Raw genomic sequence first — 14861 nt, forward strand, 5'->3', positions numbered from 1 at the left:
TGTGACAGGACAGGCAATCTGTTATGGAGCTACTGATCATCATGTATGCCCAGCCCATTAGTCTGCTGTTCAGCTATAGTCATGTCATAAATGTATGCACTTACAGTAGAGGAACAACAAACACTTGCTTTTGGACAGATCAGTCAACCCAATACACATTCAAAGAAGCTCCTCATCTTTAAATTTAATTCTCTCACCTTAGAAGTCATTCAAACTGACTTTTAAGATGAAAAGCAGACTCATTTTGACTGGTTAATCAAAATGACAGACTAGTAAGGAAACACACCAGCTAGATTGTGGCATCAACTGGCTACACTTTGCAGCAGCAAGATGAACATGAATTTCTTTAATTCCACAGTTCAATTCAAGAGTCAACAGCTGTTAAGAAGAGGGTGAGGGAAGGACTGAGATTTGACATCTGCAGCAGCATCCAGCCCTTAGATTACTGGAGGACTGGCCAACTGATTCAACTCATTATTACTGCTGGCCAGGAGAAGAAACACAGGACAAGAAGGAATCATGAGAGAGAGGAGAAAAGCTGTCAGAGTCAGGGGAATTGGAGACACAAATGAAGTGAATTAGTATATAGCAAAGGCAGGAGAGACAAAGGAGAGCTCTAACGACTAATAACTTAGGAGCCAGTTTCTCTCCTCCTGTGCCTCACTTTCTGTGTATAATTAGAAATCCCTCTCCAAATCACCTCCCGTCCCCTCCTCTCATCCACTTCACAATCCTTCAAACTGGAAGAGTCCGGCTCTCACTCCGCCTTTGTCTATCCCTTACTTCCCTCTCGCTCAGCTCCAAACAGCTGGCACAACGGACAACGCAGGAACACAAGGGACGCATGCAAGCTTCAGTGACAGGCAAATAACCAGACAAATAGAAGAAGAGCACAAGCCAGCATGAGAACAGCTCTAAGTCAAACAGCACTCAGTAAACAGACCTGCTCTTACCTTGTTCTGTTCCCGGCTGATTGTGACTGAATCCAGTGACCACCAGCCGACACACACTGCATTAGTGACTCACAGTAAGCTAACAGACTCATGCACAGTTGGCTCCTACCGCAAACCCACATCAACATTCGGCTTAGTGTTTGTTATTATGCTAAACTCGGAAGAGCTCAAATTCAAGTACCAGTGTTCCCTAAGACGCCTGCTGTGCACAGACACACACATGCTGTACTGGGCACATGCTCCTAAAGATGTATGATTACACCCAACCAGCTGTTTTTGGCAAGGCTGAGATACTTGCCAAAGCAACGATATGGAGTGGCACAAACTGGTAGATGGGGATAAAAGAGAGAGAAGGAAGAGAATTAAATAACATAAGTCAGAATGATTTGAAGACTTCAAGTGCAAAATGTGTATTTTGAAGCACTGAGGAGATTCTACATTATATTAATGTTGAGCTATACGCAGACACTGATCAGCTACGAGTGCTGAAGAAGGATTAGACATTACTATCATGTTTCCTCTAGTAAAATGGTCTAGTTTGTAGCTAGATTTGCTGCAAATGTGACAAGATCCATCTGCAAAACAAAAAAAAACCTAACTTAATGTAATCCCGACAATTTCTAAGTTCTCCCATCTGGCTTTGGCTAAATAAACAGATCTTAAGGCAGGCACAGCAACAGAACAACTGTCGAAAGCAAAGTGTTCCGCATTCCAGTTTGAGTCATTTCTTCATAATTTAATGTTGCATGACTGCATGATGTCTGAACTAATGTTAGTCAGCTAGTGAGCAGAAATAAAAAGACAGATTAAACAAGATAGAAAGGCCACAGAAGGCTGTTTAGCATTTTTTCTGCATTAAAACAACCACAACATTAAAATAATAGCATTACTATTGTGCAGATCCCCCGTGTGCCAACAGAACAGCTCTGACTCACTGAGGCATGGACTCCACAAGATCTCTAAAGGTATCCATGGATCACAGTTGTTTTTAAGGCACATCCTGCAGATGCTCGATTGGACTAAGATCGGGGGGAATTAGCAGGCATCATCTTGTGTCACGTTCCTCAACAAATCCTGAACAGCATTTGCAGTTTGGCAAGGTGCCTCATCTTGCTAAAAGTCCACTGCCATCAGGAAAACTGTTGCCATGAAGATGTATACATGGTGTGCAACAACGTTAGACAACATCCACATCAATGCTAGAATTCAAGGTGTCCCAGCAGAACAGTGTTCAGCCCATCACACAGTCTCCAACAACTTGCCTTCTACCCATAGTGCATCCTGCTGCCAACTCTTCCCCAGGTTAACATGCACACTGTAGGTGCTTTCGGCAGTATAAAGGGGTCAGCACTGGCACTCTGATGGGTCTGTAGCCAAGTCATACGCAGCAAAATGTGATCCACTGTGTGTTCAAACACCTTTCTATCATAGCTTGCATTAAGGTTCACAAAAACTGTATTACAGTAGCTTCTGTAAGACTGGCATTCACTCCTAGAGGTGACCCTGTTGCTGGTTTACTGGTTGTTCTTATTTGGACCACTTACGGTTGGTACTAACCACTACATACTGGGAACACCCTCCAAGAGCTGCTTTTTTGGAGATGCTCTGACCCAGTTATTTAGATATCGCAGTTTAGCACATGTTAAAATCACTCAGATCCTCACACTTGCCAATTTTTCCTGCTTCCAACACATCAACGTCAAGAACGGACTGCTTATTTACTGCCTAATATATCCCATCCAAAAGAGTGTGAAACAAATTGGTATATATGTTTTAATGATCAAATGACTAAAACTAAACAAAAAGTAACATTTGAATGACAAATTGCCATAGTTCTTGTCACACACACACACAACTCCTGATGAGTTAAACAGTCTCCTTTACGGCCCAGAATAAAATCGTTGGAGCTTCAGTAGTTCTGAAGATAATTCAACCACTTGACCTTGTCCACAAGTAAACGGTACCAGAATCTGATTCCACCTTCTTTTCTGTGTGATCATTAAAATGAAGAAAAGAAGCATCTTTTATCCAGTAAGTCAATAATGCTATCTGAAAAGGACATAACCTATGAAGACATACAGGTAGCATGTTTCCATTTATAAAGAGCTAATGTAATGTAAGCTAAAGTAACAGTGATACCGGGCTGAAGATGTAAAGTTACTCAGTTCACTTTCATGTTGCTATTAAAAGGAGTGAGTAAGTCCTCGGATTAATGTCAGCAATCACTCATCTAGATTAAAAAAAAGATTAAGTTAAACCCACAATGCATGTGTATCTTAATTCCTCCTTTCTCTGCGGTGGAGATGACAGGATACTGCAGTAATGTGGGCTCTGCCTCAAAATGCTTAGAAGGCATAAAAATTATTGACACCTAAAGTGTCACTGATGAAAAATAGACTAAAATCTCCTTAGTTTTTGTCGATGAAAACTAGGCTAAGAAAAATGAAAATCTGAACAAAAATAACACTAATACTTTTTTGTCAAAAGACTAAAGCTAAAAATGAACTTGGGTCACAAAACTAATCCTGCACCAAAAGGAGGTGGGAGTGATTACACACAAAAGCGTGCACACTCGCAAGCTGACTTCAGCAGAGGCAAAACTCATCATGTCGCTAAGCAACCTCCTTGAAATGCTTTCTCCTCTCCAGTGGTCATGGACACATAACGAGAGGCACAAAGTGAAGCGCAAGATATAGAATAAAACTCACTCGCTGTGTAACTGAGGCACACAAGAAAGGATGCAGCATGCGAGGTCCAAAGTGGAATGGCCTAGATGTAACTTGAGAATATTTACTTTTAAAAAAAAACAGTATGTTGGGTTTTGTTTGGCTGCAGGGCAGTTTTGTTCTCAGAGTAAAGAGATGGAGGTATTGTAGATCTTGTGTGGCTTTTCGCTCCTGACCTACTTGTGCCCCCAACCATGCTGCCCAAAAAGCTGGCACACTCACATTCATTCACTCAGCTGAGCTCATAAACTGACTCAAAAGACATGCCAGCACGGGTTTATATTGTCTGCACTGGAGCCCCTTTATATCCACACTGGTTTCTCCTCACAATACATACAACGAGCCAAGAGGTTTCTCCTGATCTGAATGTATACACACCAACACATTCAGTGACCCACACCTGCAGTACAATTTCCTGCAACTGCCAGTGACATTTTTCTTCAGTTTCAAATTAAACTGTCTAAAATAGCCTCATGTATATTCATTCCCTCCCCATTCATAATTGATGTCCTGAGCCTACCAATGCTGCTGATGCTGGACACGATGAGCATTCTGGGATTAATATTTCTACTGCTGTATTTTTAACTAAACATTCCTCTTTTTGCACTTTCTGTTATTGCCGCTCTTGCAATCTGTGCTCAGGTTCTGAGCAAAACAGGATAATCTGGTTCGTATCGCAGCTAAGTTTCTTCATGCAAATTTACTGGTAAAGGTATCTCTTTGCATATTCAGCCCCAGGACAAAAATAGAAAGAGCAGATCATATATGAAACCAGTGAAAGGATGTGAAACAAACCGGCTTCACCCCTACAGCAGGAACAGGGTGTATATCAACAGATCTGTAAACCAACTGATAATTCTAGTGATGGATTCTGCCAAATCGCCTAAATAATGATCCTTTGATCGCTAAGGTAATCTGTTACATCCCCTGTCTCCAGTCTGGATGAGAAACTGAGGATTTTTGATTGACTTTGCTGCAATGCCCTTCAACTCTGGCTGTTTGTCTCCTCAGGGGTCAATGAGGGTCAACTTCCTCATTAATCACAGAGCCAACTGAACGGCACTAGCGTTGCCAATGAACTCGCTGTATAGGGAAGGGAAGACCATGCTTAAATCAGAAGAGCCAAGTTCACACTCCAGTGCTTGAGAATCAGCTCCTCTAGTTGAGTGCTTTTTTTAGCAAGACGTTATCAGCTGCAAGGGTGCTGTTCCGTAGCTGATCTGATCTGCCTGTGAAAAAGTCACAATTTCCCTCAGGAATCAAAAAAGAAAAAGATTGCTTGAGAATTGAAAACACACCTCAACAGGATAACATTCCTCTCTTTAGGACACAATCACAGTACATCTTTGTTAAACTACAGCTCCAAAGTGTGCCAGTCTACACAGCGTAGATATCTTAGGGTACACTGACATCTTTCTTGCACAATCAGCTGTTCATTCCCAGACAGAAACACACACATTCCTCTATGCTAAGCATCTCGTGGTATATTTAGCCCCCGTGACAACTGCACGGCACATCTGCCTTTCCTTTCATTGCCAGTGACACACCGGGAGCAGCACATGACATTCGTGCACATTAGCGTGCACATGTCCTGTCTGTGTGTTCGTCTCACAGGCTGGAAAGACCTGAGGACAGTCGTGAGAGCAAAAAATAATAGTCACACTTACACTCAACCTTCACTGAGGGTGGAAAAGAGAGAAAGCAGAGCCTTACCGGTGAGAGCCCGTCCACAGGAGACACCAGGGTACGGAGGAGAGAGAAATGTGTCTGCCTGACGAAAACCCAACGAGAGACGCCTCCCCGTGCGCCGCCACCAAATCAATTTCACACTCCCTCACCTCCCCGCCACTGTGATGTCATTCATTCATCCCCTTCCTCGTAGCCATGGCAACTCTGCCGCTTGGAGCTGTTTATTCTTTTACATCTGTCTTATTCTCTCTCTCTCTCTCTCTCGCTCTGTCTTTGCGTCCCTCCCCCCCTCTCCAGACCCCAGCGAGCCCGGCCCACTTACTCCATCTGAGGGGTGCAGTTACAGCCCCTTGCCTCATAAGCATCCACCCCCACTTCTTCTTCCTCCTCTTCCACTATCACGGCGAAAAGCTTCTGCAAAAAGATGAGTAGGAGGGAACAAGAGGGGAGGTGCCCGGGTTCACCTCATGTTGTGTACATGCCCCGATGAGTTCCAGGTCAAACAGGGATAGTTTGTCACATGAAGACAGAAATGGTAGACAAAGAGTAGACAAGAGAGAGCCTGAGTAAGTTCACCTGGAAATGTCTTGTTTAGACATAAGCTGCACGCCTGCTTATAGAAAAACTGAGCCTGTAATGGAGGTTAAATGCTCATATACAGGTGGATTTCAATGTAACTCCTTAATGCACTCACACACATAAGCCCAAACACTTGGCTCTGTAGTGCAGAGTGAGGTGATAAATAGTTAATGACAACCGCCATCATTACTACAGTGCTTCACTGCTAATAATCTCCATATTGACCTTGGGAACGCAGGAGGGAAACCTGTTCAATCAAATAAAGATGCATACTTACACACATAATCACCACCTTTATTTAATTACAAGCCAATTTCATGCCTGGTCCACATTTCACTCTCTGCACAAACTCCACTGACCTACTTCAACGATCTCACTCTTTACTCCTTCCATTTCCCACCCTGCTGTTTTGAAATTTTAAATCTCTCTTTTGCATCTCCTCTCCTATCTTCTTTCATCTTCACTTGCAGGAATGAAAGAGTCATTGAATGGTATTCAACAGCATATATGAAGAGGAACAGATAAACAAATTTAGGACAGGAAGACATGAGGTAATAAAATGATCACATCTCTATCTACATTTTATAGAGTCACTGAAGAAACTATAGACTGAGTGAGACAAAAGGCACGGAGAGAGAGGGAAGTAATAAAGAAAGGAAAGAGTGCTAAACGGGGACAGAGAGAAATATGGGGACCTCCGAGAAAAAGGGATCTCCTCTTTGTTGCATATCTAAAGACATCATCTGTTTTTTAATTAGTTTCCTGTGCTTTCCTCCTGGAAAATCTCTCCATCTGTCTGTATCAGTCCCAGCCTGTCACTCTTAATCTCTCGGCTGCTTCTCACATAATTAATGGGAGTTCTCACCCGAACACCAAAAAAAAAGTTTTCACTTCTCAGGCTTCATTTCTATATGCAGCAAGTATAGTCACAATTTAATAACGTTGTCAGTTGTTGTGTTCTGACAACATTACAGGCGTCAAGATTTGGGCGATCCTTCTCCTGAAAATTTTTAGTTCAAACGTGAATTTTGATGCACCAATTTGTGCCTCCTCTGCATGCGTTGGCATTGTTGTGTCTATGAGTAATAGAACAAAAGCCTTCTGCTTCTTTTATGGTTTTACTGAGGGGAACAAACGCTCATGTAATAATATTGTGGGAGACAAATCGACTGCATTCCCCTGAAATCTACCCCTATGATTACAGGGAGTGACTGTCGAAAGATAGTTGAAAGTTTGCAATGTTTCTACATTATGAAAAAAAATCACATTCGGGATAAGAAAACCATTTTGCAATGGATTACATACACATACCATCTTTCTCCCTCCACAGTTGGCAATGAGAGGCTTCACTCTCTGATGAAGCTGATAATTTCTACACCCTAATTATGACCCAAACACGCCACGCAACACCACAGTTATCCAGCTGTCATTAGCTGTTGATCATCTGGAAAAATTTGCCCACTATGATGAAACCAACGATGAAATTCAGTATTTTTATACACTGCTTTGGAATACCGGAGGAACAGCTGCTCAGGTTGGAAAAATAAGCCAATGCAGTATCAATAAAAGTATTTTTTTTTAAAAAACAAATACAAAGTAAAATTGTTGTCTACCCTTGTTATTGTCCTGTGGTTTCCTTCTAATTCAGCCTTTTATTGTAAAAAGCCTTTTTGTAAATGAACTTGAGTCTGGCTGGCTTTAGTGTTTGCATTATCGTGGTCTCTCTTAAGTGGTGCAGTTGTCTTAATTTGTTGAAAAGTGAAACTTTGTTGTGACTGACCACACCTGCTAACTTCTTCCAGTTATTGCATGCAATTATACGGTGGCTCTGAAAGCTCAAGGCACTGCAGATCTGCAAATTAAAAATGGCCTCCCGTTGGGGATATATATAAATATCCTCTGCTTTGAAAACCTAATTAATGATGAATAATAAAATAAAGAAAACAATACTACTTAAAGAACCCAGTTGAAAGTTCCTGAATGCATATAAATGTTCAAATATTTTTAACTGAAAAGTTTGACTACAGTGTGAAAAACTTTATTCTTAGTGTTTGAGCTTTTTTTTCACAGTGGACATTTTGACTTGGCATAGCAAATTTTGCCATCAAGTGTCCCAGTATGCCACAGCAGTGAACCAGCACACGATACTGGAAGGCTGGAATTTGATCAGCTGAATCAGTGCTTTTCCTGCTATAACTGGTCAAAATGCACCTTTAAGTTTCCACATCCAGCATGTGTCAGTTACCTACTGGACCAACTGGAATATCACAAATCCTGATCCCAGCTACACGCTTTCCAGGAGAACTCAGAGAAACTTTCCACTTCTATCAGATCAGTAAGAAAACCATCATACATTACATATATCATTCTATTTCAACATAGAAAAGAAGCAAGACTGACCAAAACTCATTTAAAGCACATGCTGAAACATGTTACAAATACAAAAAAAAAACAATTAAATAAAGATTCCAGCTGCAATGATAACAGCACATGACTGGATATTATCTAAACAGTGCAATCAGATGGTTTAAACAACAAACAAAACAGTGTTTTTATATTTTAGCTCATTTTCAAACACCACTCACAGAGAACCCCATTATCTGCATGGGTCACCATAGCAGTAATGAATGCTGCACAGTATTCGCTGCTTTTTAGCGTCCTCAGGAAACCTTGCAGTTTGTTCTGCTTGCAGAATTTATGGATTTGGTTTTGCTTTCTGGATTTGCAGTTTTTTTCAGTGTTTGGTAGTGTTATCTCAACGTCCAGATTTTTGCCTAAACACTGGTATGTTTGTTGTCAAATTGCTGAAAATGTTTGCGTTGGTGTTTTCTTAAATTGCAGTGGGTTGATCCCTCAGGGCCAGACTTTCCTCCGTCGCTGCTTCTTGTCCTTGCTACTATGGCGCCCGTCTCCTGGTGGACTTAAGCTCACTGTGAAGTTGGCATGTGAGCGGATTATGACTCAGAGGGTCAAAGAGAAATGCAGAATTTTCAATAATTTGCATAGTTTTTGTTTTAATTGCCTATTATTTAAAACTAAACGCATTTGAATGCACACACTATGTGTGATAGATTGTGTTCTTACTTGCAGGGATTTGATCCCACCACTGTTTTTGCATCGTCCACTGTTGGACACACACTGTTAGAACTGGTTAATTTTACTAGCAGCAAAATGTTCCTCTCATCTGTCAGTCTGAGATGATGTCACTGCTAATATTCCAGTGTCATAATGTTAATCTCTAACAGCGAATACACACTCAGAACTAACCTCACTTTGACCTAACAACTTTTAATTGCACTTACTGCCTTCTGTCACAAGTGTGTGAGTGTGTGTGTGTGTGTGTGTGTGTGTTCACAGCTCCAGGTGAGCTAAATTCCTTCCACTCTGCTATAAGGTCAATTGGCAAATCTAAGAGGGATGAATGGAGGGAAAAGATGGAGGTAAGAACACAGAGGGAAGGTGGGAAAGGTTCAGGGGTGAGTGTGTATTAAATCTTGGAATTGAGGTCCATCAGGGGCATGAAATTACCACACTAGTCGAATGCACACGCACGCACGCACGCACGCACGCACGCACGCACGCACGCACGCACGCACGCACGCACACACACACACACACACACCAGAAGAGGGACCCAGTAATCCAAAGCTGAAGCAATTCCCTCCACAGTATGGCCTCAGATTCTGCTTTACCTAGACATTATCCTTCACTTCAGAACTCTTATCTGCTCTCACAGGAAGGAACAGAGAACACAACAAGCCCAACATTTCAGTCCTTCATCACCCCCTCACCTCCCCACTCACATTATCCTTCACCTCATGTCCCACCATCAATCCAGCTATAATGTCAGTTTCTTAAAAAATCTGACTCACACACTCTTGCCTCACTGTTTCACCCACATATCTCTCTCTGCGGACGCCGGTTTTGACGAGGATTAGATAATAATGATAGTAAGGTGGGCGTGCATCGCAGCATTGTCACAGCGGGTGTCACAGCCCATTGAGTATTAGTCTAATTTGATTAGGGTTAGATGTGAGAGATGACATGTTTGAAATCAGGCATACAAACATCACAGCCAGACGTTATCTTTCATCTCAACATTAACTCCCCCTGCGGCTTCTGGAATAGATCAAAGCTAGTGTGTGTTTTTTTGTTTTAAAGGGAATGCTTAACCGATCCTGTTCCAATCATTAGCACGGCCCTGCACCTGAGCTCACACTCTGCACTCGTGTTTGCTGTCTGGTTATGGGCAAAAGAACCTGGTAGGTGGACAAGTGTGTGGTGTGCAAGGGGGAGGGTCCATGTGTGGATGTGCATGTGTGTTTGTGTGTGTTGGAGCCCGAACAGTGATGGGAGCAGTGAAGCGGCTACATTTCATGCACCTGCCCTCGTACGCATTCCAGAAAGGGGAGAGAACCAGCTGCTGTTTTCTAGCTCTCTATCAGTCCAGCCTCTTTCTTCTTGCTGAGAAATGCAATTCCCCTCCTCCCTTTGCACCATCCTCTCCATGTCGCAGCATCCAGTGATTCCAGCTCCCACTCCTACACACTGAATTACCTTCATAACATCAAGTACCTGTACTTACAGAGGGCTCTTCACAAGCAGCACGGTTCACTCAGTTTTCACAGGAAATACAGCTCTGGCATTGTTCCTCAGGGTAAACAAGGGATAGGCTATACATGCTCTCACACACACAAATATAGGAAATGCAAGTTCTGGCAAGCCCAGACATTGACCCTGACACCCATGTCTCTTACTGACACAGTGTCCAATGATAGCCTTGGAAGGGAAACAAAGTCTGCAAGGCCGCCTGCCACATGCCAGCAGCGGCATGCTTGCTTTAATGAGAGGAAGTCTTCTATAAAAAAAAAAAAAAAAATGAGGCCACACGAGGAATAGCCTCCCTCTCCTCTGACAAAGATGAGTATCATATAAGGCTCGGTCAACCTTTGTGTCAGCTGCTCCACCTGTTTAAGATGCATGCAGCCCCGCTTTGATGATATTGTTTCATCAGACGGGGAGGAAAATCTCAGACCAAAGGTTTGGATTTAATCTTAACCTGCTGGAAGTGTTGCACTCGCAAATAACATGTTGTTGCTGCTGCTGCCAGCAGTGCTTCCCACCACCTGTCATTAGCTTTAGCTGCTGTTTGAGTCAACAAACTGTCCAATCCCATGGGCCTAACACACAAGAACAGTCTGGGATTTCATCCCATTCTACAGATCTGTTGTCTACTTGTGCACACACTTGAGATATATATGGAGAGGGAAAAATGTAGAAAGGTTATGGCTGACATCCCCTGTTTATGTAAAGTCCACTTATCACATTTTTAGGAGTCCTTTAAGGCTTATCTGTAATTTGCAGCATTGGACATGATCACTGAACTGTAACTATTAAAGCCAATAGTAAAATAAATCCATCAACAGAGGATTAACCTACACAGTGATGCTTTAATATTATTATTTAAGTGATTTAATACAAACCAAACAATTTCTTCTTAGTTTCTGTGCAAAGGAAGGGTAGCACTACTGGATATGTGAAGAAAGTTGTATAAAGCCTTTTGTGACTCCAGAGGAAGCTGCAAAAAATTTGATAAACTGCAAGTGATTTCAGTTGATTCAGCTTTGGTGGGGGCTGAGGACTGGAAATGAAGAAAAATCAGGGATGTGGAGTTGAAAGAAATGAGCTTACCAGGCCTCTGCAGCTAGCGCCTCATTTCTCCTTGGGCCTAAAAGCCTGAGGCCGCATTAGCTGCTACACCCAAATCTCCAAAACTGTCAGTGTTGCATTGTGGGTAATGTAGGCACAAGGTTTTGACAAAGAAGAAGACTGTGTGGAATAAAAAATGACAATATCTCTGTTTCTGAGGCAATGCAATACTAAATCAGTTAATTAAATTAAAAATTTATTGAACTGTTTATATATATATATATATATATATATATATATATATATATTTTTTTTTTTTTTTTTTTTTTTAAAAGAGAAAAGTACCTCCTGTGTCTCAGGAATATTAACACTTCAGTCTATAAAATAATTCATGGGGTCAGTGAATATTAGGAATAATCACCTACAGTCTTAAACACAACACTCTTGGCTCCAATTAAAACACAGGATTCCACTAAAAAAAATCATAGACATCTGTCTCAAGTCACAGTTCAAGAATAATAAATAGCACATATTGGTGTGGATTACAGTTTGCACTAATCAGATTTGAGGGTGAGATAAATCTGTGGCTTCCCCAGATGAACAGTAACCCCCTTAATCCAATCCTACCCCCTCTTTTGTCTGCTCAGTCAGCTGTCTGTCGTCTGACGTCAGGCACATGAAATGCATCTATCTACTCAGAGTGTGTGTGTGTGTGTGTGTGTGTGTGTGTGTGTGTGTGTGTGTGTGTGTGTGTGTGTGTGTGTGTGTGTGTGTGCGTGTGCCTCTTTTTCTGAAGGGCTTATTGGGAGGCTGTGTGTTAGAGGAGCTGCAAAGGAAATCCAGTAAGCGTGGTAACCATCCAGTCCCACCTAAAAATAGATCAGCTGGTGAAGAGACCAAAGGTTAGACACAGAAAAATGTAGACAAAGGCTTTCGCCGACTGGAGGCCCCTGAGTTTGAGGTGTTACAAACCAGGAATTTCTGTCCAGTTAACTGATCAAACAGCAGAGCAAAATATTCAAGGTAACAGGTGGTGGCATTAGCTTCTTGTTTTACCTTTCTCAGTTTTATGCCTTGACTTGACTTTCGCAACTCCTCAGCAGTGTCTCACGGACCTCTGCGAATAAGCATCTCCCCTTCTTAATCATGCAAGAAAGGTGTCATTTAAATCCTGTCAAAGCCACGGGGCTTCAGCGTCGCCACACAGCCGGTGGGCTGCTTTACATGAGTGAAACAGTTGGGTGCCTGTAATTTCTTTGGATACCTCTGGAGTTCTGACAGCAGAAGATCCATCAAAAAACCTCTCTTGCAAGTTAAAGTCTTCGCACGGCCTCCCATTCTCCCCTCCTCGTCCTTCTTCTCGTCACCGTCCTATCAGGCTCATAAATCAACCCATAATTATGAGGGAGTGTGGTGACTAAGTCTTGAGGCCATGTGGCTCAACAGCTGACTACAGTGCAGGGGACTGTGCCTCCTGACAGCCCAGCAGACTATAGAGTTCAGACATGAGCTTCTCGCCAGCTACACCCAAAGAGTCATACTCCAGAAAAGAAAAGCTAAGAGAAAAAGACTTGGGATGCAGCTGTTGGACAATGGTGCTGTTGAAGTGGTGTGGTGGAGATAATCCTTTCAGTTTAAAAAGAGAATGATACCTCCATATAATGCCGCGAGACATGGAGGCCCACAATCTGGCTAAACAAGAGGACAGATGGGTGTAGCAGTTGCACACAAACACAACACACACACACGCACACACACACGTGCACACCGTCTCAAATAAAATGCTGTGACTGAAATGGCTGATCCTCCTTGTACACCATGATTGATTTTTACACAGTGTTTAACAGACTCTGTATCATATCATCCCGAGGGTTTAACACCAACAAGTTCAAACCATGTGCACACTCTCTCTCACTCACACACACATACGCTGGCTTGTGTAGACTCTCAGTCTGAATGAGGCCATCTGTGAGCTCCTGTGAAACAAAAGCAGAGTTTTTTTGGGGGGGTGAGACACAGCCAGAGTTATGTCTGATACTCAGCTATGTTCTGTCACACCAAGAAAAAGCTACAGACCGTAAAAATCTCTTCTCCACTCCGCGTCTTCACAGTTTTTTCTCCGTCTGCCCACTACTACGGTTAGCTTTCATGTCTCTATTTCCCTCTTGTTTTTTCTTGCCCACATTTTTTTTCCCTCACTTTGTCTACACACAGACACACATTCTACACAACCACACGGTGTTTAAGTGAAAGTTGCCCAAGGTCCTCTGAAACTGGGACGATTCCCAACTGACGTTCAGCACCCCAAAGGTTTTTGTTAGAGGGGTGTGTGTTTGTGTGCGCAGTGATCAAGCCAACAAACCTGTTTCCCTTTTTCTGCGCTGCCAGTCAGCACACATGGAACATCTCAGGGCAAACGACGACGCACAAGAATGAAAAAAAACTGAACAGAAACAAAGGCCAGTCTGCAGACAGTGAGCAAACACAACGTAGGCAGAAGAAATGGGAAAACATATCAACCTGAATTTATGCAGACGGATGCTGACATCTTGACTCTTCGCGAGGTGTTTGTTCAGTTATGGAAACACATTCATGCAAAGGATAAATCATTCAAAATCATAGCTTTGAATGCTTCATCCAAAGCCTTTGCCAGTGGTCCAACAGTGAGGCATCAGGCCTTGTGTGACCAACAGAAACTCTCACACATTTACACGCAGCTGAACAACACACACAAACAAGCAGGAGACAATTAGCACCATACCTCACTGTTGCATTCCCCCCGCTGTTCTTGGTGCTTCCTTTCCAGCTGGGAAATAAAAAATCCAGAGACAATCTGGTCTCAGCTGCAGAGATCTGAAACACTGAGAGAGGAGAAAGCCAGAGAGAAATCAACTCCCAGCTTCCCTCTACATCTACACCAATAGCCTAAAACCCTCCACTGACATCCCATCAGAGAGAGAGTTAAAGGCAGAGAGAGAGAGAGAGGAGGGAGTGTGCCAGTTGGGTGAATAAAGGGGAGTAGTTGAAAGGGAGAGAGAGCAAGAGTCAGTGAGAGAGTGAGAGATGGAGGAGTCTGTGAGAGTGTGTGTGAGATAAACAGAAAGCGATGGAGACAGGAGTTTAAATCTCTAATTACTACTGCTTGTCACAAGCCCATAAGCAGATGGTGGGAATGTGTGACACAGGACTTTATACACACTATACTCTATGCCTGCGTGTGTGTGTGTGTGTGTGTGTGTGTGTGCGTGCTGTGTGTTTCAGCGTA

General features: G+C 42.7%; 1 protein-coding gene across 2 annotated transcripts in view; it reads right to left on the bottom strand.

The window, feature by feature from the left end:
* myo16 (myosin XVI) overlaps window positions 1-14544 on the bottom strand; it is a 112607-nt gene extending 98063 nt beyond the window's left edge. The window contains exon 1 of one of the 2 annotated variants that reach the window (XM_023267289.3): window positions 14358-14544. The gene's annotated coding sequence lies outside the window, so the exon portion shown is untranslated. Of the gene's footprint in view, window positions 1-5392; window positions 5583-14357 lie in introns of those variants that run through there. The other variant, XM_023267290.3, reaches the window with a different exon arrangement.
* Between the last annotated feature and the right edge of the window lie 317 nt (window positions 14545-14861).

Source organism: Amphiprion ocellaris, chromosome 11 (assembly GCF_022539595.1).
Source record: "Amphiprion ocellaris isolate individual 3 ecotype Okinawa chromosome 11, ASM2253959v1, whole genome shotgun sequence".
In the NCBI taxonomy this organism is placed as follows: domain Eukaryota; kingdom Metazoa; phylum Chordata; class Actinopteri; family Pomacentridae; genus Amphiprion; species Amphiprion ocellaris.